The sequence below is a fragment of the Theropithecus gelada genome, chromosome 7b, assembly GCF_003255815.1.
Source record: "Theropithecus gelada isolate Dixy chromosome 7b, Tgel_1.0, whole genome shotgun sequence".
Classification (NCBI taxonomy): Eukaryota; Metazoa; Chordata; class Mammalia; order Primates; family Cercopithecidae; genus Theropithecus; species Theropithecus gelada.
The window spans coordinates 86,823,179-86,850,512 of NC_037675.1; the positions used below are offsets into that span (position 1 = coordinate 86,823,179).

General features: G+C 36.9%; 1 long non-coding RNA gene across 1 annotated transcript in view; it reads left to right on the forward strand.

Annotated features, from left to right (window-relative positions):
* The window catches only part of LOC112629333, a 26,754-nt gene extending 4,472 nt beyond the window's left edge, over positions 1 to 22,282 (forward strand). The window contains exon 2 of the long non-coding RNA XR_003120578.1: positions 21,893 to 22,282. This is a non-coding gene — a long non-coding RNA (uncharacterized LOC112629333). The remainder of the gene's footprint in view (positions 1 to 21,892) is intronic.
* Positions 22,283 to 27,334: the final 5,052 nt, after the last annotated feature.

The following is a 27,334-nucleotide window of genomic DNA, read 5'->3' on the forward strand; positions in this document are numbered from 1 at the left end:
AAAGAAAGAAAGAAAGAAAGAAAGAAAGAAAGAAAGAAAGAAAGAAAGAAAGAAAGAAAGAAAGAGGAAGGAAGGGAGGGAGGGAGGGAGGGAGGGAGAGAAAAATCTCTAACAATACTATTACTTAATTTTGTGTGACTCACTGGTCCGGGCACTTTATAGGCATTAATTTATTCACTATTGATAACAGGGTTATAGCAGATACTGCTATTATCTTCGTTTTAAAGATAACACTGAGACTCAGAGAAGTTAAACAATTTGCTCAAGGTTGAACAGTTTTTAAGTTATGAGGATGGAGACTGAATGTAAGCACTGTAGCTCTAAGGTCCATGTTCTCACCTATACAGTGCTGGCTATATGATGACTCAATTTATTGCTCATTCCATTTTTCTACAGCTCGCATTGGAGCACGTTAATTAGTCCATGCATGTCCATCCTGATAACCCAATAAGCAGCAAAAATGCTTTTGATGAGCACGTCTGCTGTCTGCCTGTGTGAATGTTCCAGCGCTTGCTCAAACTGAACAAGAACAAAATGGAGCTATTCTCTCCCAGCCCAACCCACCCTTCTGTATCAGGTTATAAGCATCACCATCTACCTGAGAGCCCAGGTCAGGATCAGATGTTCATTCTGGACTTCCTTTTCACATCTCACACCATCTTATCTTTTGCATCCCCTGTTTCTTGGCATAGTTCAGGGCTGTATCATTTCTCAGTAGAATTACTCGCATACACTACTATTTGACCAGCATATCCCAAGTGCACCCAAGCCCCCCAAAATACTCACTCATATAAGCAATCTGGTCCTAAAACTCTTGCTAGCATCATGTTTCTAAAATGCAAAATAGAATTAACTTTTTTTCTTACTTAAAATTATTTAATAGCTTCCCATTGGACAATTTTAAAAACTCCCAAATGCTTTAGCATGGCAAGTGAACTTCACACATACCTTCCTTGCCTACCTGTGCAGCCTTGCCTCTCGACTCACACCTGTGTGTGGCCTCTTTAGCTTCCACTTTTAGCTCCCTAAAAACTATGCTGCTTCAGTCGTTTCCATCTTCAAATTTGTTGTTCCTCTGCCTAGAAGCCCTTTGCCTCTTTCACACCTTCCTTGCCTCACTCAGGACCTACTAGGTCTTTCTCTTCCGTGTTCCCCTCATGCCTTATATTTTAAAGACTTAGCCATTATGTTTCAGTTATACAGTTCCTCTTTTCCTCACTACTTTAAGAAGAGGGACTGTGTAGCACTTTTTTCCTCTTGCCACCGCATTTTATTGCTTGGATCCTCAATGAATGTTTGATGAACAGCTGAATGAATGTCATTTCCCCTTCTTACATGAGCACTTTGGCTATTTATGAGAATGGAGAGGAGTCTCTTGGAAACTGACAATAAGAAATTTAGAATACCTCCTCCATTCCACCCCTTCCATCAGCCCTGAAACTCTCCTCTCTAGGCAGATTTTTCTCACATTTTAAGGAGGGAAATGCCACTCTGGAGATTCTTTCCCTTTGGTAAAATGCTATTGGCAAGTCTCCTAGAGCAGCAGGGCGGGGCTCTGGGGAAAGGAGGGACCACACACAAACAGCAATGCTCAGAGAATTTTCATTCCTGCTTTATCCTCCTTTACTGCACCCACTTCAAGAATGTCCTTAAGTCTGGCAGCAGGTTCTGAGAGAGCTACCAGAAAACATGTAGAAGCTGCAGAAAATGTATAATTTTGCCTGAAAAATACAGTCTCTTTGCATTTTCTAAAGTACAGTGAGAGTTTAGAAGCTATTTTCTGTTCTTGGGAAGAACATGGTAGGGAAAAGGTGGGGGTTGTGTTGATCCCCTACAAGTAATGCCAAAAAAATTTTTAAGGCACATTTTATTGCAAAAGTACTGTGTAGCTCCTATGAACAAGGAATGTAAAGTGATGTAGTTATCTCATGGATTGATGCTCTTCCTAATTATTGAGTAGAAACTATTACCAAGGCATACCTCTCCTTGTGTGGGCCACATACCCATGGCACCGATTCAGTAACGCTACTACTAGTAATAACTACAACAAGAGCTAATATTATGTGCTTACTATTTGCCAGTCATTGTTTTAAATGCCTCACATAACTAAATGTTTCACATAAATAAATGCTTAACCCATAACTCAATAAATCAAACAATATATAAACACCTTTCCAAGGAAATCATCTAATTTAGGTAGTTTTTAATGTTCATTAGTTTATGAATGGCAAAAGTAAGGCCCAGAGTGGTTGGTTCCTCAAGTTTCTACAGCTAGAGAGTGTAAAAGCTAAAAATCCTGGGCCTATGACCAGCATCTGGGGAGTCAAAAGAACTCCACGACGTGAGGTTTTCAGTACTGAAAATGCTGTTCTACTTTTGAGGACTCTTCTTATAGGGACTGAATCCCAAATTCTGAAGCCTCACATAACCACAAATTTTTACCGATCCTTTATTGTGTTAATTGCATAGGTGTGCATGACTACCATTTTATATCTAATTATGTATAGTTGAATTCCCCAGTATAGAATATCCCTTAAGCTGCCCCAAATAAAGGCAATCTTGTCCTAACATGAAATCATCACCTACATAGCAAACATCTCACTGTGCCTGTGTTAGGCTCTGATTTTAAGAAAAGAAGGGGAATCCACACTGCAGTCCATTAGCCATCCATTAACCAGTTACAAAGCTCCTACTCTGTAGCTGGTACTGTGTTAGGGCCTAGACAGAGAGATGGGAACAGCACTGCAGCCCTGCCTTCAAGTGTGTTTGGTGTCATGAAAGAATCCATTTGTGTTCCTAGACTGAGCTATATTTTCCATTGATTGTCATTTTTGTGTGCTTCTTAAATAGTAAGATTATTCATATTTGCCTTATCTTTGTAAGAAGCACAAGCCATAAATACTCATAGAAAATGGAAAAGAAAGTGATAAAGAGTTGAGCAGATATAGGCATAAGAAACTAATGGTGAAGAAATGAAAGAAAGTTAACTGTAAATATAGGAAGTGTCTGGAGAAACCTAAAGGCAACTGAAGAACAAGAGAGTACATTGGGGTCACTGGGCCAGCCAGGTTTCTTTGGAGACAACTGTTTACAATGATGTCCAATTCCTACTTGGATGATCAAGCCAAAATTGGTATGTATCATATCTCTGGAGAATCATGAAAGGGTGATGTATTTAGCACCTAAGCCAGTGAACACCTGGGATATTTAGTCGAGTAACTGGAAGTCACTTAACTGGAAAGAACTTTCAGATTCTTTCTCAGAAGACCATTAAGAGAATCAGGCGTTATACTTTGAGAAATGTGACCATGCATCAAATCTACAACCTGAAGGAAGTCAAAACATGTTGACAAAGCAAAGATAATTGCAGGAAGGAGTGCTGGAAATAAGACAAAATTAAATTTTAAAAAGTGTTTTCCCAAGTGGATTTGTTTGTTTGCCCATTTTGAATAATGAGCATGCAAAAGATTAGACAAGTGTACTGTGGGCTTTGGTGAAGGCAAAGAAGGCTGAGGACTGCAGGAAAGCCGGGTACTCAGAGCACAGGTAAGGGGAGAGGGAGGGAGATGCTTGTAAATGAAGGCAAACTACATATTATAGAGGCTCACAATCAATTAAATGTTTGAGTTTTATATTCACATGAAAACAAACAAAATGTCAGAGGTCTGTTGCCTGATCAGCTTTGGAAGCTTTGAATCGAAAACGGGCAAGGATTTTATGCTCTGCATTCAATTACTGAGTAGAACTCACTTTGACCCTCAAAACAAACAGGATATTTCACGGAGATCCAGAGAGCAGAGAGGAAAGGCTCTTGAATTCCATCTGATATTACACTCAGTGTTCAGCTCTATAATTCTCTCCACCAAACAAAAGAGCCAGCTGTGTCAGTGTCATCCAAAATCTGAAGTCCTTTCCAGCTAGAAGCCTCAGGGAAAAAAAAAATTATATACTAAAAAATTAGTTTATTTTCTATGTAAATAGAATTCAGGTTAGAGGAAAAAGTCCCTTGTTTTTCATTTGTTTACAGACTCCTAATCAATTAAAATATGTATGAATCATTTTCTAGTGGAATTCGTATGAGAAAGTAGACCAAAGGGATGCATTTCAGATATGGGAGATGAGAACAAAGGAAAGGGGGATGAAGAGTAGAAAGGGAAGAAAAGAAAGAAACAGAGGAGGAAAAAGAATAAAGAGGGAGGGGAGAGAAGGAAAGAAAGGAGAAAACTAGGAGGAAATTTCCTCTTTCTGCTGAGATATTTGACATACATTATCAAATGTAGCCTCACAACTCTTCTGAGAGACAGGTTGTACAATTAGACCCAGATTAGAGAGAGGAAAGCAAAGCTTCGAGAAGTTTTGTAAGCCAATGTCTCATATTTAGCAAGAATTGGAGCCAGACATTCACCCAAGTCTATCTGCCGCCAAATCTCATGCTTGTGAGGTCAGTCTAGGATGGAGAGGGGGTGATATTCAAATTAGCTTCATCTACGTCCCATCTATCTGAGATAGATGTGTGGTTACCCAACACTGAGCATACATTGTGCCCAAGAAAGTGACTTTTTTAGTGGAGTAAAATTCGAAAAAACTCATTTTGGCCAAGTATTTTGTACACTATATGTAAATAGAGTAAAACATGATTAAAAACAAAATATCCTCTTTTTATCAAATCTTACTCAATTCTCTACTTAAAAATAATCCATTCATTTGAATTCTCACATAAAGAGATAAGAAATGTACAGGACATTGAGGAAGTAGGACAAAGAAGGAAGAAATTTTTAAGGGAAAGAATATCACCTACTAACTAAAAATGGAAAACAGAAGACTGCATTTCCAGTGGCTTCCTAGACAGGAGTCTATGTTTCCCACTATTTGAGAATGATTAATGAATTGACCTCCTCTGTGCCACTTTGAAAACACACCAAATGTGCTTAGTTTGGCAGAGTAGTAGAGGAAGAACTATTCATACAGAACAAAAAAGGCTGCTGTTTGCCAGTAGCTATTAACTCGTGGCTATATCAACACTTGTGCTGTTAACAATAATCTTATCCAAGAGTCTATTCTTGTAGAACCTCGGGGGTTGAAGAAATATTTTATTGGCAGCATCCCTAATCTTATAAGTAGCAATATGTTTTGACAAAATGAAGCCACACAATTCTCACCTAGTCTTGGGTTTACTTTCTTATGAGAGCATCTGAGGCTGAAAATAAAAAGCATTCACAAACCCCCGCCACCTTCCCCTGCCTTCTGCAAAGAAATAGGTTTTACACTCAAACCTTGAGGTTCCAATTTCTTTTAAATTTTTCAGTACTCACAGTTTCTCTAAACTTATACCTTCTAGGCTTTTGAATCTAACCATCCTACATAGATGCGTCTTTTTAACCTACGTGCACAAGAACACTTTAAGATATAGATGTGGTCTCAAGATTACCATTTATTTTGTGATCAGCTACTGTTGAAATATCTCCTCTTGCTGTTATATGCTGGCTCTTAGTTTTGGGAGAAACCACAAACTGCTACTTAAATTGAGAGTTTTTAGGTATTGAAATAGTGCCCACAGCAGGAAAAGAAAAAAATTGGGTGTAGTGATAAACTAAATTTATAATAGAAAGTGGAAAAAAATAGCCTAGAGCACACACAGAAAAGTTCTACTGGGAATTAATCATTTCTATCTATTGGGTCCAGTATGGAGTATAAAGGAAAGAAGATAAGTGTTATGAACAGACAGCAGTGAGTCCTCAGCAATAAGTCATTACATGAGCCTAGCAAATTGTTGACTCTATCTTGTGATCTATCTCTGTAGCTCCGTGTTCTACTTCTTGAGACTTTTGTTCCACAGATTTATTGAAAAAAAAAAAAAAACAACCCACTGAGTGTTTATAATTTGCTGAGAAATCTTCTAGATACTGGAGCCACAAAATAGATTGAAAAAGGTTCCCTACCTTCAAGTTCCCTCCCCAGCTAATGACCTCTGAGTGGAGATAAGGACAGCATATGAATGAGTGATTTGAGAAGAGCGGAAAGATGGTACAAGTCTGCTGCACAAAAGAGATGCTGGCAATGGCAAGTTTGTACCTTATAAATTATAGTCCCTCAACAATATGGTTGTTGTCACCATCTTCATCCTGACATGTGGTTTGCTGGCATAACATTGGCAGACAATTACCTTCCAGGAGACCTGCCTGCATGACCCCACTATTATTTTAATGTAGGGGCTCCTCATTAATACCTTTCTTTAAAAACAAACAAAAAACAGAAGTGCAAGTTCAGGGTGACGGTGTTGGTGGTCTAGTCCTTGTTCTACTTCATTAATTGTCCATAGTAAAATTACTTAATTTCCACATCCATTTGGGATTTTCTTTCCCACTTTTCCAGTAAGTGAATTGTACATAATTCTCTTTAAGATTCACTCAGCTTCTAATTACTTGATTCATCAAAGACAAGCTCATAAATTCACTTTTCTTCAAGCAATACTTTTTCTGAACATTTACTATTTGTACAGCACTCATCTAGATATTCAGAACATAAAGTCACATGTAAGATCTGCTCCTTTCCCTGAAGTTGTTGAAAATCCAGTGGGAGATATGGTAAATCCACAGAAGAGGTATAACCAAATTAGGCTATGAATACTTACATAAACAAAAGGAGTCATTAATTCTGATGGGGGAAATGGAAAACATTTCCCAAATGTAGCACTTAAGTTGACTATTAAAGAGGTAGAAGTGCACCAGGCAAAAAAACAAAACAGAAAAAGATATGCTCAACTGATGGAACTTCATGAGTAAAATATTTGGTGGGAAATTAACAATACCTAAAATTTACTGAGCATTTATTAAGTGCCAAAAGTTTCCTATATATTAACTCTCTTAAATCAGTATCATAACTGTAGAAGGTAGGAACCAACATCTCCACTACAAAAATGAAATACCCAGGCCACAGAGAGGTTAGGTAGTTTATGCAAGATAACAGAGCTGATAAAGATTGAAATTTGACCCCAAACAGTCTGAGTCCATCTGTACTTGAAACCCCCAGCTCATACATGTTCTAGGAACAAGGGGCAGTCTAATATGGCTAAAATACAAAGTGGGATATAGAGGAAGATAAAATGAGGAGAGGATAATGAAGCCAACATATAAGGGCCTTGAATGCTGTGCTAAGAAACATGGACATTCTCAGTAGGAGGAAGTGGGCTGGGGATAAGAAAAACTACAGTGAAAAAAGATATGACAAGTGAAAGCAACAGAAGTTGTCATTGCTAAGGAGACATGGGGACAACAGGGAGTGATGGGGACTGTAGTGACATAGAGAAGCCTTACATTTGCAGGAGTAGGTGGGGACAGCAAATCAGTTCAAAGGGAGAAATGCCAACCTACCATTGCTGGTTGCTCTTTTTCAAGAAAAGCAGTAAATATCATAAGTTGATTCTACAAATTATTAAATGTTAACCAATCAAAAAAATTTTAGACCATGGACTAAACAAAATATGCCTGCTGGCACCCCGATTGAAATGGAGAGACATCTGTGCTTTTAGAAATCATTTCTTCTATTTTTTTTTCTTTTTTTTTACCTGGGAAGCAATGTAAGCTTATTAGTGTTTTAGGAAGATAAATCCAGTGGTATTATAGAAAGTTGAATTGAGAGGGAAGGGCCAGTGAGAGATTATTGCAGTAGGAAAAAGATGACAAAGGCTTGAACTAGTGGCAGTGGGAAAAGCAAGGCCGGAAAGAGTTTTCGGAGGATAATTGATCTATTAAATGTGGCTGTGGATGAGCAAGAGTGTATCAACAATAACCAGGACTGTCTAGCTCTCGTGATTAGAAGGAAGGTGATGTATTGATGGAGACACGAGACATAAAAGGAAGAGCACGTATCTGGAGGAAAAGAGTAAGTTCAATTTGAGAAGTGCTGAAATAGGGTTTAGGAAGCATTCGAATAGTATCCAGCGCTTCTTGGCTTTTCTATTGAAAAGAATACTCATTCATCAGATTAAGTCAGATCTGATTCACTGATCACAACTGCTTCCTAGAAAACGCTAAGAATTTAAAGTATTGCTAAAAACTGTTTATTCTTGTGAGATTTAAGCACAAAATCAATTATCAACAAGAATGAGTAACAACAGGATTGCAAACAATATTCCTTTTAAAAAACTTGCTCCTCCTTACTTTCCTTTGAGTTTTGATTATGTTCTTCTGCAGGTATTTGACTCCATTACCATGGGCAGCAAATCTCTCAAGGGAAATGGTGTTTGGTTAAGAATTATTTTTTTTCAAAAAATAATATTTGAAACTTTGTAGTTTTGCATTAGTTTTCCTATATGTATACAATCAGGTTTCTAGGAATTTCTATTATTTAATGATCATAATGTACATTTAGTCCTTAGTAGTAACCATAAAGCTTTGGTTCCATTAATCCATTTTAAATGACTTTGTAATCAAATATTGTATAACAATAGATCTATGAATATTAATTAGAGACTGAATTTAAAAAGTTTTAGTTCCTTCAGATTTCTGTGGATTTTGATTTGATGAATTCTTTGGGGTAAGGAAAAATGGTATACATGGGTTATAAGAAGTTTAGGAGTCAGTTAAATGGAAATGTCTAATCCCACAGATTGTATTACACATGCATGTGTCTTTGGTTTGCCAGCACAATGTATGATTTTTTTAAAGGAGATACAATTTTTCTAATGGGAAACTTCACATACAAAATACTTGGATTTCTAATAGCCTTGACTGATCAAGAATTCTGCCAAGGGTGTGCTAAGTCTGTGTGTGTGTGTGTGTGTGTGTGTGTGTATAAACCACCCCCTCTTCTTTTAAACAAGGCTCAACCTACTCTAAAAGAAATTAGAGTATTAGAGTCATATGAACCGAAACATATATTGAGATCAGCGGAACATAAGTAGGTAATGTCTCAGGATGAGTATATATGTGTGCCTGTGTAAAGACACGTGTATTTTTGTTCATTCAACAGACAGTTATACTCATCACACTTGAAAGACATTGTGCTAGATGGTGCAGAGAAACTCTAGGGCAAAGACATTTTCTGACTATAAGCAACACACAATCTGAGGACACATAAATAAGTAAGTTTAATATGAAGCAAAAACTGCTGAAAGAGAAGCAGAAGGTAAATGTTATGAGAGGACTCCAATAATTATAAAGTTGATGAGCGACAAAAGAAAGTCTTGTTAACAAAGTGTGGTCTTCTCTTCTCTTCCTGTCTTGTTGAGCTATTTCTCATTGACCTAGCCAACATAAACCCAAAAGACTTTTCTCAATCCTTCAACTGACACACTTTTGAACAATTCCTTTTAAACAAGCAGCTTCAGCCTCTGATCAATAAAACTAGAAGAAACCATTCTAAAATTAATGCTTAAATAATATCAAGCACTATGCTATGGAACAGTATTGCTATTCTCAAAGGTAAGAGTCTTGGGGAAATAGTCATTATTTTCCCAGATCTTCAATGCCAAGAACACTTCGTGGCTCATCAAGTTTGTTCTTTAGGACCTGCTACGTCACTCACCCTGACTGGTACATGGGAGTCCTAACACACTCATAGATATTAATAGGATACCTTTTCTTCCTACGCTCCAAACTGCACTAGATATGGCTGTAGTTAAATTAACATTCAGCCATGACTACTTCAGCCTCCTTTTATAGCCACATCATTAATAGAACTCAGTGTGCATAAGGCTGCTCCAGAAGCTCGTGTCCTTTGTGTGACTCTGTATTATTTTACTGAGACCAGATAGACACTGACTAGGAAGGCACTATTGGTAAGCTGGAGAGTGACAGCAGTAGGGAGGGATCTTGTAAGTTTGTCTTGACCTTTGGTTGCCTGCAGTATGCTCACCCTTTGACCACGTAGAGCAACATCTTTAGGACTTGGCATTGTACTATACAATGGAAAGATGGGATGTTTTGCTTCCGTAAATAATAGACATGAGGGAAATACCTTGAGATAATAAGATAACACACATATTTTTCAAAACAAAATATATTTTTACAGATGAGGACACAAATGGCATTCAGGTGACTCTCCCAAGGTTATATAGTAAGTGGATTAAAAACTTCAATTCAAATTTCAGAGATCCTGAGTTAAAGCCTAGTGATCTTTGCTTATTCTTGTTCTTTCAGTATTTTATTAAATATGCAAATATTAACCTACTCAATCCTCATAAAAACCCAATGGTGAACTGACTGTTGGTATGGCAGGTGAGAAGTTTTACTCCCCCACTCTCCAGTGAAACCGGTGAAAATTATTTTTAAAGGCAACTATTTAAAATTCTCTGATGCAGACAATTTTATTTCTATTTTTATATTAATAAGCAAAGAACAGAGGCACAGAATGGTTAAGTAAATTGCATAAGGTCATTTGGAAAAGCTGAGATTTGAACCTAGTTCGTTGGTTCTAGAGCATAGTCTCAGGGTGAGAATCGAGGTGTGACAGGCACCATATTCTTAATTATGTTTTTCTAGAGGAAAAATGGTATCCATTGGATATAATAGGTTTACGAGTCAGTTAAATGGAGGTGTCAAATTCCACAGATTGTATTACAGATACAGATGTCTTTGGTTAGCCAGCATGATGTATAATTTTTTTAAGGAGATACAACTTTTCCAATGGGAAACACTACACGCAAAATACTTGGATTTCTAATTACCTTGGCTGATTAAGAACTCTTGCAAATCCTGACTCCTCCTCACGAGCACATGGCAGATCTCAGCTGGAGAAGAAGGGCAGCGGCACCACTTGGATGAATGTGTTCACCACTGTATGCTGTCTGGCCTGTATCACAGTAACCAAGTGATTTCTCTAGGCCTTTAATTTCATGTCTTGCCCCACACTAAAATGATGCCTAAATAAAGCTTACTCTGGGAGGAAGATTTATTCCTGGCAGCGGTGGACAGGGGTTGGGGGGGACTTTGGAGTCCGACTAGCTGGTTGAATACTAGATCTGCCTCTTATTCCTTGTGTGACCCTCAGCAAACTAAACCCTAACTTGGATAGCTTCTGCAAAATTCAGTTTTGTCCCCTATAAAATGAAAGGCTAACAGTAGCTGAGTCAGACAATTCTGCCAGGTAAAACACAGAGCAGAGGGCCTGGCATATAGAAAGCTTTTCATAAATAGTATTAAGTACTTCCTAAACATTATTAAGCACTGCATAATATTAGCTGCTAAGCTGTTATTGTATCTTTTGTAATTTTTGTGATGAAGGGGAAGTGTTTATGAAAATTCCTAAAAGTACATGATAATAAAATTGTACACAATGAAAATATTGAGTCCTAGAATCAATTGATATGGAAAATCATTCAAAGTAGCTTTAGGTAGAGATGAGATGATTAAAAATTAATAATTTAAGTCATAATAGTAGAAGAAGAATAAAAGACAAGTAAATGAAGTATCTAGTAATGATCAAGAGCTGTAGAAATAAAAGGAAGAAAAAGCAAGATTTTTGCAGAAGGAAAGAGAATGTGTACATTGGAATAAAAATTGGGGGGAAGTTTACAGAGGAAAAAGAAAATATATAAGGGAAAGGACAAAATTATCACTAAATAAATCAAAGGAAACTGCTCCAAAAGTCCAAAATAAATGAAACTCAAGTTCAAAACAAAAAAGAAAGAATACTGTGTTTCCATAAGTCTGTGGATTATGAGGAATCATGAAAAGGAAAAAAGAGGTTTCACACAAAATCTTGAAGGATAAATACGAGCACATCACAATTGAAAAGAAGACAATGAAAACAGATAATTAAAATGCAGAAGCTAGAGTTACAGCCTTTGGAACTCAAACTAAATAAACTTGTTTTATTGTGAGTCTGGAAATTGGGAAATAGCTGTACTGAGAGTGAGTATATCTGCAACCATCACATTAGCTGACGGGGCATGTAAACATTTCAGAGGTAAATGAACTAACTCTGAGATGGATGATTATGGATGTCAATTGTGGAAAAAGAGAGATTTGATTTTATAGCAAATGCTGCAGCCCCCTCTTCCTCTCAGACAATGGCACCAAGAAATACAAATGGATAGGTTATTTTAGGATATGTTTCCTTTCCTTAAAGAAGAAAAACAGCTGCATTTAAAGAGAATATAAGATTTACTTAGAAAAAAAAAATTGAGGACTAAAAGTAAATAAAACTAAATAAAGGGTGCAAATATATAGAACCAATCTAAAACAAATACAGAATTTAAAATGTTTCCATATATATACCTGCAGAAAGGCTGAAAAATTACTTCTAAAAGATGAGTCACTGGACTGTGAGAGTTTATGTGTAAGAGAAAAAGAAAAGTTCAACTTTTCAAATCATTAATATCTTCCCTAAAAGCTGCATATGTTAGAAAATACACTTGGAAGATAACCTTATTCCCACGGAACAGGAAGATGATTCAAATTCTAGAAGAAATATCCAAGGTGTGAAAAATTTTGTTCCTTTGTCAGGACATCGGAGTCCATCGAGAAAGTTCTAGAGGAAGCACTCTGAGAAGAAGAAATGAAGCTCAAACAATTCATAGCCTGAAGATATTTTTAGTTTGAGATACATTTAATGAGAGCAGTCGGGGGAAAACAAGGATGAGGAATTACTGCATAAATCAGAGAGCAAAATGAGGGCCATTTGTATTGATACAGTCAAACTGAAGGAAAGAAAAAAAGGAGGGTAAGGCAAAAATGAAGATGCATGCTGGAAACATCTTACTGTGTTCATGAAGAGAGGAGAGGTTGATGGGTTCAGAGTGCAAATGGATGGCAAAAAATATATATATATGGAAAAGAAATGGGATAATTTAACTGTTTCAATTTTAAGAAAAGACATGTAAAGAAAATTATACGGCTTCCCAACAGAAAAGAAGCCCAAGATGAAAAATCCAGTGATTGAATGTGAGACCTCACTCCACAACCTGGAAACTGGATAACCAGTGAGTTGAAAAAGAGAGGTGTCCTCAGTCCCCGTGGACTGACCCTAAACTGTATACCTTATCTCAGCTAAAAAATCATAAGTAACAGTGAAATAACTAACACAATAAAAGAATGCTGTGATCATATTTTTAAAGGATGTTTGAGAAGGTATGAAGAACTAGAAGTGACAAACATCACTGTCCTGATAAAATTGGTTTTCCAGGAAAAGATGCTAGTCTGACAAGAGGCAGGATGTGGCCCATGCAGTCCTGGGCCATAAGGTATTCAGTGGATTGTATTCTGGTATCACGACAAAGAACATAGCTAAGGCTGTTTTATACCATTTAGGTCAAGAAAAACTTGCAAGGAGATGGTTTGTTAGATAAGTTGGGAACACATATGCATATGTTATATATCAGGTCTAGAGCCATCACCATAGGAAGACGAAAAATAAATTAAAATGATAAGGGACTGAGGTGAAGCTGTTTGTTATGTACTTGTATATGACACCTTCAGAGTTTCTCCAAAGAAAAAACATGTTCGATTTGAAAGAAAGTAAATGTAAAGATGAAAAAACAAAAAGCAAAAAGAAAGAGAGTGAGAGACTAATAAGTCGGATGGGCCCAGATGTATCTTATGTCGCTGAGATCATCCTGGAAATAATGAAAGCAGAAGAGATGAGGAAATTTAAAATATGTGACAAGTACACAACGAAATATGTAGAAAAGTACAATACAATAAAAGGAAAGGAAAGAGACTTATATTGAGACAGCATAAGGTGACAGATGATCTCTATGCTTCTTATTATTCAAATTTCACAACAGAATTATAAAATATGTCATCATCTCCATTTTACACATTAGAGAATTGAGAATTAGGTGGGTTAAACAACTTGCCCAAGGTCACGCAGTAAACAAATAGAGAGGTGAAATTCAATTTACTGTCTATCTTACTCGTAAGCTTTTATCTACACACCATTGCTTTTCAAAACAAAGACATAAAAGTGAGAAATAAAGGGAAATACAATTATATTGAAGCTGTATAGTTGAAGGATGGGTGTATTGTCTGTAGAGCACAAGCCTGCAACAAATTTTTTAAAAGGTAGAAAGAAATGTTGGCATGATTTCCACTCACTTGTCAGTTAAAAGAGAATTCTCTACAATATTATGCAAAGGTACGTCTGAGCACATGAATACTCAGTAACTGGGCTGTGCGTTAAATATCCATGCTAAAAGCACAAAGCTGCAATTTTGAGTGAGAGTTCCTGTTAAGAAAATATCCCCTTCTAAAATAATACATAATTAAAGCAGATTAAGTATTACTTGACTTCTCTTTTGCCGCTATTCAAATGTTATCGCATTGCGCATAATTAAACTAGCAGTTATCGTTAAAGCGTTCCATTAGGAAGTTCTAGGTAGGACACACTTGCTGTCTTCACTCCAAGATCACTCTGGGGATTGTATACCCGGAAAATTTTCATTCCTTGAGGAATCCTGGAAGGGCACACTGACGGATTTATATCAGGGCACCGTACTTTCCTTCTTTCCCCCCGATGAAATAGTGCCTGCACTTTGTCTATAAAGGCACACTGTCTTTTTAATTTCCAGGAGTCACATAATTGAACAATGAGACTAATAAAGTGAAAATTAACATAGAATAAATTTTTAAGTCTATTTTATTGAAAAAAATAAGAAATATGTAAAGTTTTGGCATTACTTTTATAAAAATTTTTTATGCAGCTGGGCATGGTGGCTCACGCCTATAATCCCAGCTCTTTGGGAGGCACAGGCAAGTGGATCACCTGAGGTCAGGAGTTTGAGACCAGCCTGACCAACATGGTGAAACCTTGTCTCTACTAGAAATATAAAAATTAGCAGGGCGTGGTGGCGGGCACCTGTAGTGCTATCTACTCAGGAGGCTGAGGCACGAGAATTGCTTGAACCCAGGAGGTGGGGATTGCAGTGAGTTGATTGTGCCACTGCTCACCAGAGTGGGCAACAAAGTGAGACTTTGTTTCAATAAAAAAATTTATACACACCATAAGATGACATTTTGAATGGAATATATTAATGGATTACAGGTAATATTATAGGTAATATTTTTCTGCATTTCCTGATTTTTTACAGTAAAAATTCATGACTTTTTAAAGTTTAGCAGTGTGGATTCAAAAGAAATACATATTTCAGTTCACCCTTAGAGATTAAAATTGAGTTAATTATCACACAGACTGAGGTAAACTTTGTGATTTTTCTGATACAGAATATTTATGTGCCTAACCAGAATGTACAAAAATTTAGATGGCAGTTTTTACCCTAAGCAAAAGCTTTTGTAAACCAATTAAGATTATAGACAAATGAATGAAACTTTAAAAGTTTTGTAGAGCATGATTTCAATTAGTAATAATAATAACAATTGCTATATTTACTGAGATTACTATAGGCCAGGCACTTTTCTAAGTGTTTCCATCACTTAACGTGTTTGAATAATCATGTGATATAGATGCTGTAATCGTCCTAGTTTTCACCAATGGAGGGGCTAAGGTAATGCTAAAACTGTTTTAATGACATTCTTGAAAATTGATTATAAGTTTATGAAAATAATGCCTTGTGAATATGTTGAAATAAATCAGCCAAGATTGATGTTTTCATAGATGATCTTAAAAATATTTTTATCGTGCATCTACACGTACGTTTATTGCAGCACTATTTACGATAGCAAAGACTTGGAACCAACACAAATGCCCATCATTGATAGACTGGATAAAGAAAATGTGGCACATATACACCATGGAATACTATGCAGCCATAAAATGAATGAGCTCATGTCCTTTGCAGGGACATGGATGAACCTGGAATCCATCATTCTCAGTAAACTAACACAGAAACAGAAAACCAAACACTGCATGTTCTCACTCATAAGTGGGAGTTAAACAGTGAGAACACATGGACACAGGGAGGGGAACATAACACACTGAGGCCTGTTGGTGGGTGGAGGGGAAGGTGAGGGAGAGGATTAAGACATCCATGCAGGACTTAAAACCTAGATGATGGGTTGATGGATGCAGCAAACCACCATGGCACATGTATGCCTATGTAACAAACCTGCACCTTCTGCACATGTACCCAAAACTTAAAGTAAAATAATAAATAAATAAATATGTGAAAAAAATATATTTTTATTCTAAAGGAAGCTAGAAAATATTTCTCCTTTCTTTATTGAAATAAAATAGTTTAGAGCACTCATTGCTCCCAGTCCCCATTCTTCAAAATATGTGCATGGACAACCTGCGTTGGAATCCTCTGGAGAACAAACCCAAATCCCAGAGGCTCAAAAGTCTGCATTCTTAAAATGCTTCCTAGCAATATTTACAACTGCTAAAATATAATGACTTCTGAGTTTGTATGGGAAATCAGGAACTTTTTAAAAAAATCATGAATTTCTGATTTTCACTTTCCAGTTTGACTCAATTGCTTTCTTATGTGTTATTGGAAGTGAGATGTTCACAGCAATTTTTTTTTTGCCCCACATATTCTTAGTATTCCTCCCAGAATGCCAACGCCTCAACACTTCTTTCTCTACTTCCCCCTTTCTCCCCTCCCACATTCTTGCAATTGCTGAGGAAATCGTGACTGAGGCAGGAAGTGCATCTGCTGACTTGGGCCTAGTATTTCAGTGTCTGAGTTTACTTTATACCTTCCACATCCCATACCTAGTGGCTGTCTACACCATAGTGGAATCGAATATCCCCATGTGGGAAGATTTATTTGTTTCTTCAAAGGATGCAGAAATCAAAAGGGATCCAGTGGGGAAGAAAAGAGACTAGCTCCTATCTTTTGTGGAGCCAATCTTCTGCTGGGAGAGACAAGAAAAAATCCATAAATGAATAGAAAAATAAATAAGTATAATGAAAGTTCAGAGAGCAATTTTTTCTACCTACGTAGAAAAAAAATGTTATAAGGGCACAATTACAGAGTGACAGATGGAGTAGAAGACGCTAGATTAGAAAGGAAAGGCCTTCCGGAGGAATTGACATTTGAGCTGAAATATGAATGAAGTAGGAAAGTGAGCCATCCAAAAACCTCGGGAAGAGTGTTCCAGACAGAGAGAAGAGAAAGTACAAAGGCCTGAAGCAGGAGTGGGCTTGGTTTGCTCACAGAAAGCATGAAGGTCAGTGAACATGACTAGAGCAATATGTATGAGGGGGAGAGTGGGGTGAGATGAGCGATAAGGTAAGGATTGCCTCACATGTGCCATTGTAGCCCATGGGGCTTGGATTTCATTCTGAGTGTGATAGAGACCATTGGCCAGTCTTGAGCAAGGCTGAGAAATTACTTAATTCACATTTTAAAATATGTGAATATATTTCACTATAGCCGGTGTTTAGAGAATTATCAGAGCCACAGAAATCCTTCAGTAGTATGTTACCGTCTAGGTGAGAGAAGATTGTGGCTTAATTGGAGTAGTCACAGAATAGATGTTGAGACATGGTCAGATTCTGTGTGTACATGTTTGTATTATGCAGTTGGAGACCACTGGAGTTGCTAATAGATGAGGAATGTGGGAGATAAAGAGGAGTCACAGATTTCTACAAGGTTTTGGGCCCTAGTATGAAATGTTGACGCTAGGGACTGAGATAGGGAAGACAAGTTGCAGGAAGACTTAAGAATTCTGCTTTCCATACGTTGAATTTGAGCATCAGTTAGCCGGTCAAAGTGAAGAGCCAGTAGGCGGTGCAAGTCTGAACTCGGGGAGAGATGAGAGTAGAGATCCAAACGACAGAGGCATGGGTGTGTAGATGGAATGCAAGTTCATGACTCTGGATGAGATCACCCAGGGAGGAGTGTACACACAAATAGAGAAGAGAAAGATGCATGGATTCATGTGGCTCAGCGCCCAGTAGCAAACTTGCTCAAGCCTGTTGTTCTATGACAAAAGGTGTGGTTTTTTAACTGCCTGCAAGTCACAAACAGCATTGATCTGACAATGGGGCCATGATATGTAGAATATAATTGTACATAAATTGGAATATAAATGTTACCTGTTAATGTCATACAACCTCCTTGAAAAGGCAATTATTTTCCTTTTTGTTGCAATAAAAATTTGTGTGAATGAATATATTAACACCCCACAGTACAGGATTCATTTTTAGCACTGAGTTTCAGTTTATCCTGAGAGGCAGGCAGATTCACTTATAAAAACTGGTGGTACTATTGGGAAGAAAAACTGCCCTTTTGAGTAAGTGCTTTATAAAGGCAATTAAAGCAGAAAGATGTGTTTATGGGCTTTCACCCTTCAAAATGGCTATAGATCAAATTTATTAAAAATGTAATTTGGAAGAGAAGCTGGCAATACAGTAATAAAAATGAAACTAATTTATCTTCAAAGTGTGTGGCGCTTTTAGCCCTAACAAGCCTAAAGACTTTGTCACCCACCTACAAGTAGGAACTGAAAACTGCTTTTCAATTCCAAAGCGTTTTGAACTAGAATGTGGCTGGTGTTTATATGGTCACATGAGAGGTTATTCTAATAGTTCAGGACAGAAAATATTATATCTATTTGTATATTTCTGAAACTTAGTAGGAATAATATTTAGGGTCTACTTTTGAAAAACCAATATAGCAAAGATAGAAAGAATTTGATGATGTAAACAAATCTACTATTAAAACACATGTATCCAAGTGGTTAAAAAAAGGCAGTAATTTTTTGTATGTTTAAGTCAATACGTTTTTTCCTGTTTTGCAAAGACACTTGCTCTTTTTAAATTTTTTTTAAAGAAAATAAAAGAATCTGTTTTAGATTTAGCAGGACATTGGAAATATGAGATGATGTGAAAATTCAGATGATAGTGTTTCTTAGTATTTCTCCTACAAAATTACTTTTTAGAGGAATTCATCTTATTTTAAGAGGAAATATATACGCTTTTTTTCATTCAAGAATAATGTTCCAATGGATTGTTTTCTATAACAGAAAGTATCATTTCCAACAGCATTCAAACTATTTCAAAATCCTAAATTGAAACAAATTTAAAGGACCTAACATTGGATAAAGTTGTTTATCAGTAAGGAAGGGGCAGCTTACAGACAGAGTCAGTTTCACTGTATTCAAATAAAGAATGTCCTGTAGTGTTTGTGGGTAGAGAGGAAGAGTCTAGTGAGTAGAGGGAAAGGGTGATGAAATAGAGACAATGTGTGGTGCCCCCAGTAAGATTAATTGAACTAACTGTGTAGACAGGAAGGACAATTCTGACTTTACATGGAGGCTCTGCTCATGGTGCCTTATGAGTATGTCTTCTCAGGATCAGCACTGTTCACAAATGTAAATCCCCACGTTTCCTTTCTTGCCTCTTGCCCACATTCTTAAAAGATTACACTTAACTGTCAGAGCTAAAGAGTAGATCTTCATCTTCAATTCATTCAACATGAAAAGATTATTATTAATAGCACACTGAGCAAATAATGATTTCAAAGAGTCCTTGTTATTATGTAAGCCTGCCTACAAGGTGATTTCAGAATAAGAAATGGAAAGTGTTTATTTTAGCAGAAATGTAATGTGCACTTGCCTTTCAAACTCTGTAACATCGTTGTAGTTAAAATAATTGAATGATGGTTAAATGTCTACACTGATTGGATTATCTTGACATTAGCCTGAATTAGCTAGTAAAACAGTTATTTTTAAAATCAAAGTAGGTTTTATTATTAATTGTAATTGGAAAGCACCATCCACTTAAAGTATTAATATGCACAGTTCTTCAGTGACATTGATTTAGAAAAAAATAACAAAAGTTTTTTTCCTCTTCACAATTTATAACCCAAACTACATGTAAATTAAATGCTATATTTTTATTTTGTACAGACCTACCCACCCACCCATACACACACACACACACACACACACACACATTCTCTATGGTTTTCCTAGTTCAGGAAAGTGATTATAATCAAGCAACAAACAACAGTGGTTCTCCATTTGCTATGCTGACATTAAAATTAGAGAAAGGACATTTTAAAAGCAACAAATACCACCTAAGTCACTATTCAGCTTCGTATTTTTAGCTATAAAAATATAAAATAAAATAAGAAGGTTTTATGAGATCGAATGATTTTCCATCTCTGGGCAAAGGAGAGGAATAACTGATTTGCTTTGTGAGTGTATTTCACCAATGTCTATATAGAAGGTGACAGTTACCGACTGCACAAACTGTATCCTTTTAGAAATGTAGTAAATTTAAAGCTTTTTATGAGTCTGTGTGAGCCAAAGACAGGATAGCTGAAAAAATTACATGTTGAAAAGAAGTTTATTTTTACTTCACTGTCTGCCTAATAGTGCAAACCTCATCTTTGCCTGGAGGTGGTATCACTATGTAAATGAAGATGGGCTAATGATGTGTTCATATGAAATGGGACGGCTCTTCTGTCTTTATTTGTGTGCTATTTTCACATGAAGAATAAATGAGAACAAGATATTGATTACTATAAATTTTGTTCATTTTAGTATAAATATGTCCAAGCACATTTGAGATTAAATGGTAGTTATATTTCTTAATTGAATGTCATTTTCTCTCCTCTTTGATAGATATTATATAAATAGATGCAGATAGAGCATAGATATAGAGATGTAGATATAGCTAGATCATAGGCAGATACAACATATATATAGATGAATAGATCATAAATCTACCTACCTATCTATAGCTATATATAAAAAGGAAAGAGAGAAAGAGAGAGACCAAGGTCAGCAAATATCTCTATAAAGGGACAGATAATTAATATTTAAGGCTTTACTGGCCATATGGTCTCTGTCATAACTACTCATGTATTTTTGTGTTGTAGCACAAGAGTCTTAAACAATATGTAAATGAATCAGTGCAGCTGTATTCAAATAAAATGTTATTTATGGACACTGAAAATTAATTTCATATAATTTTTGTGTATCATAAAATATTATTTTTTTAAGTAATTTAAAAATATGAAAACTATTCTTAGCTTGAGTTCCAAACAGAAAGAGGCCTCAGGGCAGATTCGGCATGGGCCATAATTTGCAACCCTTAATATATATAATATCCAATTGTTATTTTTAATCTCAAAGAATCCCATGGCTCTTTGTAAAGCTGTCATCTCATTATGATTTGCAAACCTCTCCAGAGTGAATATGAACTCTACGCAAGAAAGTGAAAGTTGGTTTTGAAGCAGAGGACTTTTTAAAAGAAAATGCAATCTTATTGCACAAAATGGAACACAGCCAAAACAGAAAAACTCACACCTCTACTTAAAAGAAAGAGCAAAGCAAGACTACATCTCAGCTAAATGTTTCATTATAGGATAAGTTAAGATGTATAATTAGTCAAAATAAGATCCCAGTATTTTCACAGTATTGCAAACACAGTACAATATTAATTTTCACATTATATTTTATATGCAAACAAATTGAGTTTTTCAAAAAAAAAAAAAGTGTTGCTTTCCTCACAAAAGCTGTCTTTGATAATAAATAAGAATTCTACTGAAAAACTGAGGCTTTCCATATGTGACAAATTTTGGAAATATGAATAAAAGAGAAATGTAGCATTCTGTCTTAAATACATAATTTTACAGATGAAACTTCTTAAGCTAATGCTAAAAAATTTGAATGCCCAACTCTGTCAACTTATGCAAAAGAATGAATGGATACATAAACAAGTGGGGATTTTTTTTGTTTGCTTGTTTTGTTTATTAAGATTTCATTTAGCATCCAGGTCACTGACAGAGTGTAAACAATGGAAATAGTTCCCTCCTCCATTCAATTACAATTCCTAATCAGTTGAATTTGTCATGTGGTTCTTTCAAGAGAGTGATATAAATGTTGCTTCCTATCCAATCTTGATATTCAAAATATTTCTAATCTTTGTTTGTTTTTGATGAAGGGGTTCAGGTGTTTCTGTTAAAGACTTAGACTTGAGAACTGAGCACTAGAACCTACATTCAAAGTGTTTCTCTCATTCATTTCTTTGCCACTAGGAATTAAGAATGGGTCAATGAAATATACCGCCCCTTTCTGGAATCTACTTGTTCTGCTACAACCATGGATATCCCCACCTTTCTGTGCCTTTCAGGGTAAAGGGTAATAGAGGAGTTTCAGACTCCCCCCAAAACAAAACAAAAACTGAACAATAAACAACAGAAAAAGAACACACAAAAAATGGGGATACTCTTTCCGCTTTCCTTGTTTTCTCCTGCTACCAAAACAAGCAACAAAAACTACATTGTCTCATTGGATGATTTAGCTAAAATTTTGTAGCAAATCTATAAAAGCAAAGAAGTGGAAATCTACCCAGGAACTACTGTAACACACTGTATACAAAACAACCACTTTGGTTCACATTAGAAAGTCTTATCTGTTTCTTTGAATTCGTAGGCTAGGTATTAATCCATCTTTACAAGAGAAGAAAGCAAAGATCATAGATGACAAGTCTTGCTTTCTCCTAAGTATCTTTGAATCTCTATGTTTGCCATCACAAGTTCTCAGATCAATTAACTATTGTTTATTTCCCCCCCAAAAAAAATCTGGCTTGGCTTATGAAGAGAGAGATATATATATATAAATATAATATAAACAACATAAATATGAATGTGATGAGACAAGATCAAGGGAAACTAAATTTGTGTAATTATTGAAGGTAGTAAGCACCTAACAGACATTTTTGTCTGTTATAGGTTAGATTTAAATTTGCCAGTGAAATCAGTCTCTTCATGGGGATTTCCTGCTTGTACTGATGAGCCAAGACTCCTCCCTTTATACTCATTTTCACAGAAATTCTTTGCTAATGCATTGCCTTGCTCGCTCTGTAACATTCATAACCATCTTCAACACCACCTCTAGACTGACTGCAGTTTGACATAAAAAATGGCCTTAGAAAAGGCTCTGGCCAGGAACTTTCATTCCAGCACGGCAGAAATGTACAGTCTGTTGTGATATAAGTACTATTTACCAAGCTCCTATAAATCTCCTTAGCACAGTCAGCAGAGTCCATGATACAAACTTCCTAGCAAGTCTGCAGGTAAATTCAGATAAAGCAATCACAACTTGGCCTGGGGAGTGGATTCACGCTCTCTAGAATAAGAGTTGCATGGTGTGATTCTGCAAGAAGGGTCAAAATACTAGCAATAACAATAATGATAATTCATTCCACAAATACGCATGAAACACCTATTAGATATTCATCAACATGAATCACAAGACCTTACAATAATTATATTGCCATTCATTAATTTTTTTTAAAATTGAGATGGAGTTTCACTCTTGTTGCCCAGGTTGGAGTGCAGCGGCGTGATCTCGGCTCACTGCAACCTTCAACTCGCTGCAACCTCTGCCTCCCAGATTCAAGGGATTCTTCTTCCTCAGCCTCCCGAGTAGCTGGGGTTACAGGCACCCACCAACATGCCCAGCTAATTTTCTGTATTTTCAGTAGAAATGGGGTTTCATCATGTTGGCCAGGCTGGTCTCAAACTCCTGGCCTCAGATGATCTACCTGCCTTGGCCTCCCAAAGTGCAGGGATTACACGCGTGAGCCAGGGCACCAGCGCCAGCGGATGCATTTTTAAGTCTGTTGTATGAACGCCTGTGGGGTATTGCCCAAGAATAAGGTGCTTTCCAGAGTCTTTGTCTAAGGGTTTGTGATTAACACTCGTGAACCATCTGTGAATGGCTTAAGAGGCCATGATGATGGCATTGCTATTGATATTGCGGGAAGTCCTGCAGGGAGGTTTCTTCTCCACAGAGGGTATTTCACCATTATCACAGCAGAAATTAGTATCTAAGGAACTCAAGCCATTTCTGACTAAGTGAATGTAGCCGCAGATGGAGCTGAGGCCATAAGGGCCAGATGCCCTTGGGCCTTACCATGTCAGTGCCTGCAGGACTAATTTTCAACTTGCAGTGTTGTTTCTCTTTGCCTGAGGCTCTTCTCTAGTCATAAGATCTCACTCTGCCTGTTTCAGTACTAGAGAAATAAAGAGTCCCCAGGTGCAACCCTCAGCCAGTGACTGACTGGGAGTTGCTGTAAAATGACCCAGTTGCCCCACCCTTGAGATGGGATGTTGCAGATCCACTTACGATGCTTTGGGTCCTAGAGAACCCATCTGGATAGAATTGCAATCTCTCATTGGAAACTTGCTTAGAAAGAAAGTTTTCTGAACTTTCTGAGGCCTTCCCCTCCTCCCCATTCTACTTCTTCATTATCTGCATTTCCAGGAACCACATACCAAATAAATAACTTGCACTTGAATCTCCATCTCTGGGTCTGCCTTACTCCACAATGAACCCACTAAGCAGATTTCTTAAAATATCTTCTGAGAGTAAGAGTGAGTGGCATTTCTCTTTTACATATTATTGGTATGTGGAAAAAAAAAAAAAAAAGCTTTTAAAAAAGAGCTTGAAATTAATTTTTTTCTCTGAGAAAATAAAAGAAGTGCTTGCAAATCTAACCAGTCTCCTTAAATCAGATATGCACACCTCGGGGATAATGTTAACAATTGAGAAACTGAGAAAGCTAGAGTGAGTTCTGATAAAGCATTTATGAAGTGCCCTAATCCAGTCAGTCATCTTGCTGTTGGCCAACACTTTTTTATTCTTTATACAAAAAGGGTCTTCATCGATATTTATGTGGCCTAAACGTTCCACCCGATATTTATGAAGTCTATTTGATGCAGTAAAGTAGCATGGTATCAGGACCATGGTTTGAATTCCACTCTGAACCCTTCTTCTTCTTAATACTACATTTTGAAATTATTTCCTATACCTCAAATGAGAATTTGACTATCTACCACCCCTCAAAATGGCTCATGTTAAAAGAAGTGCTAGTTATAAAACTATATGGCACTCATTAAATGCCTAAATCTTTCTGATGCATGGATCATCAAATAATTATCATTGCTCCAGCAGCACTGAGATTTCTATTACCCCTCTAATTTTTCAAAATGGTAGAAAGTCGTTGGCTTCTGCAATTTCACATGTGATAGTTGTCACTGATGTGCTGATTCTGGTACTAACATAAGTTAAGAAAATCAGAAAGTTTTAAACATTTTGATAAGCTGTTTGAATCAATAAGAAATACGTAAAATTTTTTAAAATAGATAATTGTTTATTATCCATGCTCCTGGCATTCACCTCATCCCTGGTTTAACACTGTAACACACCTGCCCAAGTAGGAGGCCATAGCCCTGTGCCTCGATCAGTTTCAACCACCATCTGCTTCAGACTTAAACCTAACTCAGCCACTCAAGCAATTACTGGAAAAACAAAACAAAACAAAATAAAAACACACACACAAGAATAAAGACACACGTCATACGGGCCTTTCTAGATTATCAAGAAGACAGTAACTTCCAATTCTGGAATGATGCATTTGCATGGATTAAAGACATTTTAATTGCCACTTTTGCTTTGCCTGAAGAGTATTTCATTTGTGCTTACAAACAGAATCAGAATGGTAGGGTAGAGAGTTTGGAGGGACCAGTAGCTTATACCTGTGAACGATAATGTTCAGGAACAATGAACTGTGAAAGAAATGATAATGTATGGACAAGAAAATGTATTGCTCTTACATAAGGCATGCCATTTCACAACAGCTTTCCATCTGGTTCGTTTTTATTTTTAAATATTGCATTAATTTGTATTAACTCATAGTCTCTTTGGGGTTTTATTTTCTAAGGAAGAGAGTACATCCTTAACTGAGAAAGCAGATATGGAGCCCTGAAATCCTTTAACCTGAATTCAAACACCAGGATGTATATATCCATTTATTCACTAAACATTTATAAAGTGAGCACTAGCTTTTAGCTGGGCAGGTTTATAGATGCTGGGTATACCCAATCACCTAGATCATGACACATAAATTGTCAAAAATTCAATAAAGATACTAAACTCAAAGTAGAAGTAGTAGGTAAGGTGTGGCCAGAAGAAAAGAGTGATCAATTCTCTCTGAGTACACGGAAAATTTCACAGAGGAGATCATACTTGTACTCAAGACTAGAAGGAAATGGAGATAGATGTTTGTTAGATGGTGAAGAGCCAAGAGGGCATCTCAGTCAGAGGAAAGAGTGTGCTCAGAGGAATGAAACAGCCAAGTGCATTCAAGCACCAGACATTTCATTAGGACTCAAGTAAATGTGTAATGAAAATGGCCAGAAGCAAGATTGGAGAGATTGGCAGGAACCAGAAGGTGGAGACCTGAGTAGCTGGAATTTTATTTTGGAGGCAACAGGAGCCCAGGAAGATACTGGGGAGGGGTGAACAGAGGAATAACAGCACAGCATACATTATTTAGAAGGATTTCCTCAAGACCAATGGGAAACTAAAAGTAAAATTCATGCAATATGTTTTAGGCCTCAGGGTTGGGAGTGACAAGCACATCTACCACCTACACACCCTGCTCTCAGACACGCAGGATGCGATCATAAATATTTCTGTTATTACATACAAGTGACGGCGGGAGGTGAGTGATGGTGATGGGAAGAAGAGCCACAGAAGATGAGAAGGAATGGCTGGTGTTCTCATCAGATATGCCACAGCCTGGCAAACATCTGTCTCTGGGCCTCTCCTCTATTTTATTATCCACTACTTCCTTTTCTGAAACATCCTACTTCCATCCCTAACTCAGAAGCATATTTAAAAAAAACTTTTCATCTGCAGAAATATCTATCCATAGGAAAGATAATTTTTTTTTCTTTTTTCTTTTTTTGAGACAGAGTCTCCCTCTGTTGCTCAGGCTGGAGTGCAGTGGCATGATCTCGGCTCACTGCAACCTCCACCTCCTGGGTACAAGTGATTCTCCTGCCTCAGCCTCCCAAGTGGCTAGGGTTACAAGCATGCGCTGACATGCTCAGCTAATTTTTGTATTTTTTGTAGACACTGGGTTTTGCCATGTTGGCCAGGCTGGTCTGGAGCTCCTGGCCTCAAGTGATCTGCCCACCTGGGCCTCCCAAAGTGCTGGGACTACAAGCTTGAGCCATTATGCCCAGCAAGACAAGGGCTTTTTAACATCCATTTAGATGTATACATATGACAAAGTTATCCACACAAGATGCTGCATGATGAAAATACATCTTTAGGGGACTGTGTGTATATGTGTGTGTGTGTGTGTGTGTGTAATTTCTAGATATCAAACACTTCAGTAAATTGGCCTATGCAAACCACATATATGTCCACTGCCTCCAGTATGATTAAACCTGGGGAATAAAAGATTCTGAGATTCCTAGGCTCTGCGTCTGTCACTAATAATTATAAATAATACACATGATGCTAGAATGTGCATTATGCTTTCAATCTGGTTTTACATCTGAAATGTTTCTTACATAAACTGCCACATTGTCCAATGATCAGAAATTATAGTAAATCAAATTCAGTACCAAACTCTTTTACCTTTTCTAATGGCAGAAGGAAATGTCTTCCTCACCCTGAAC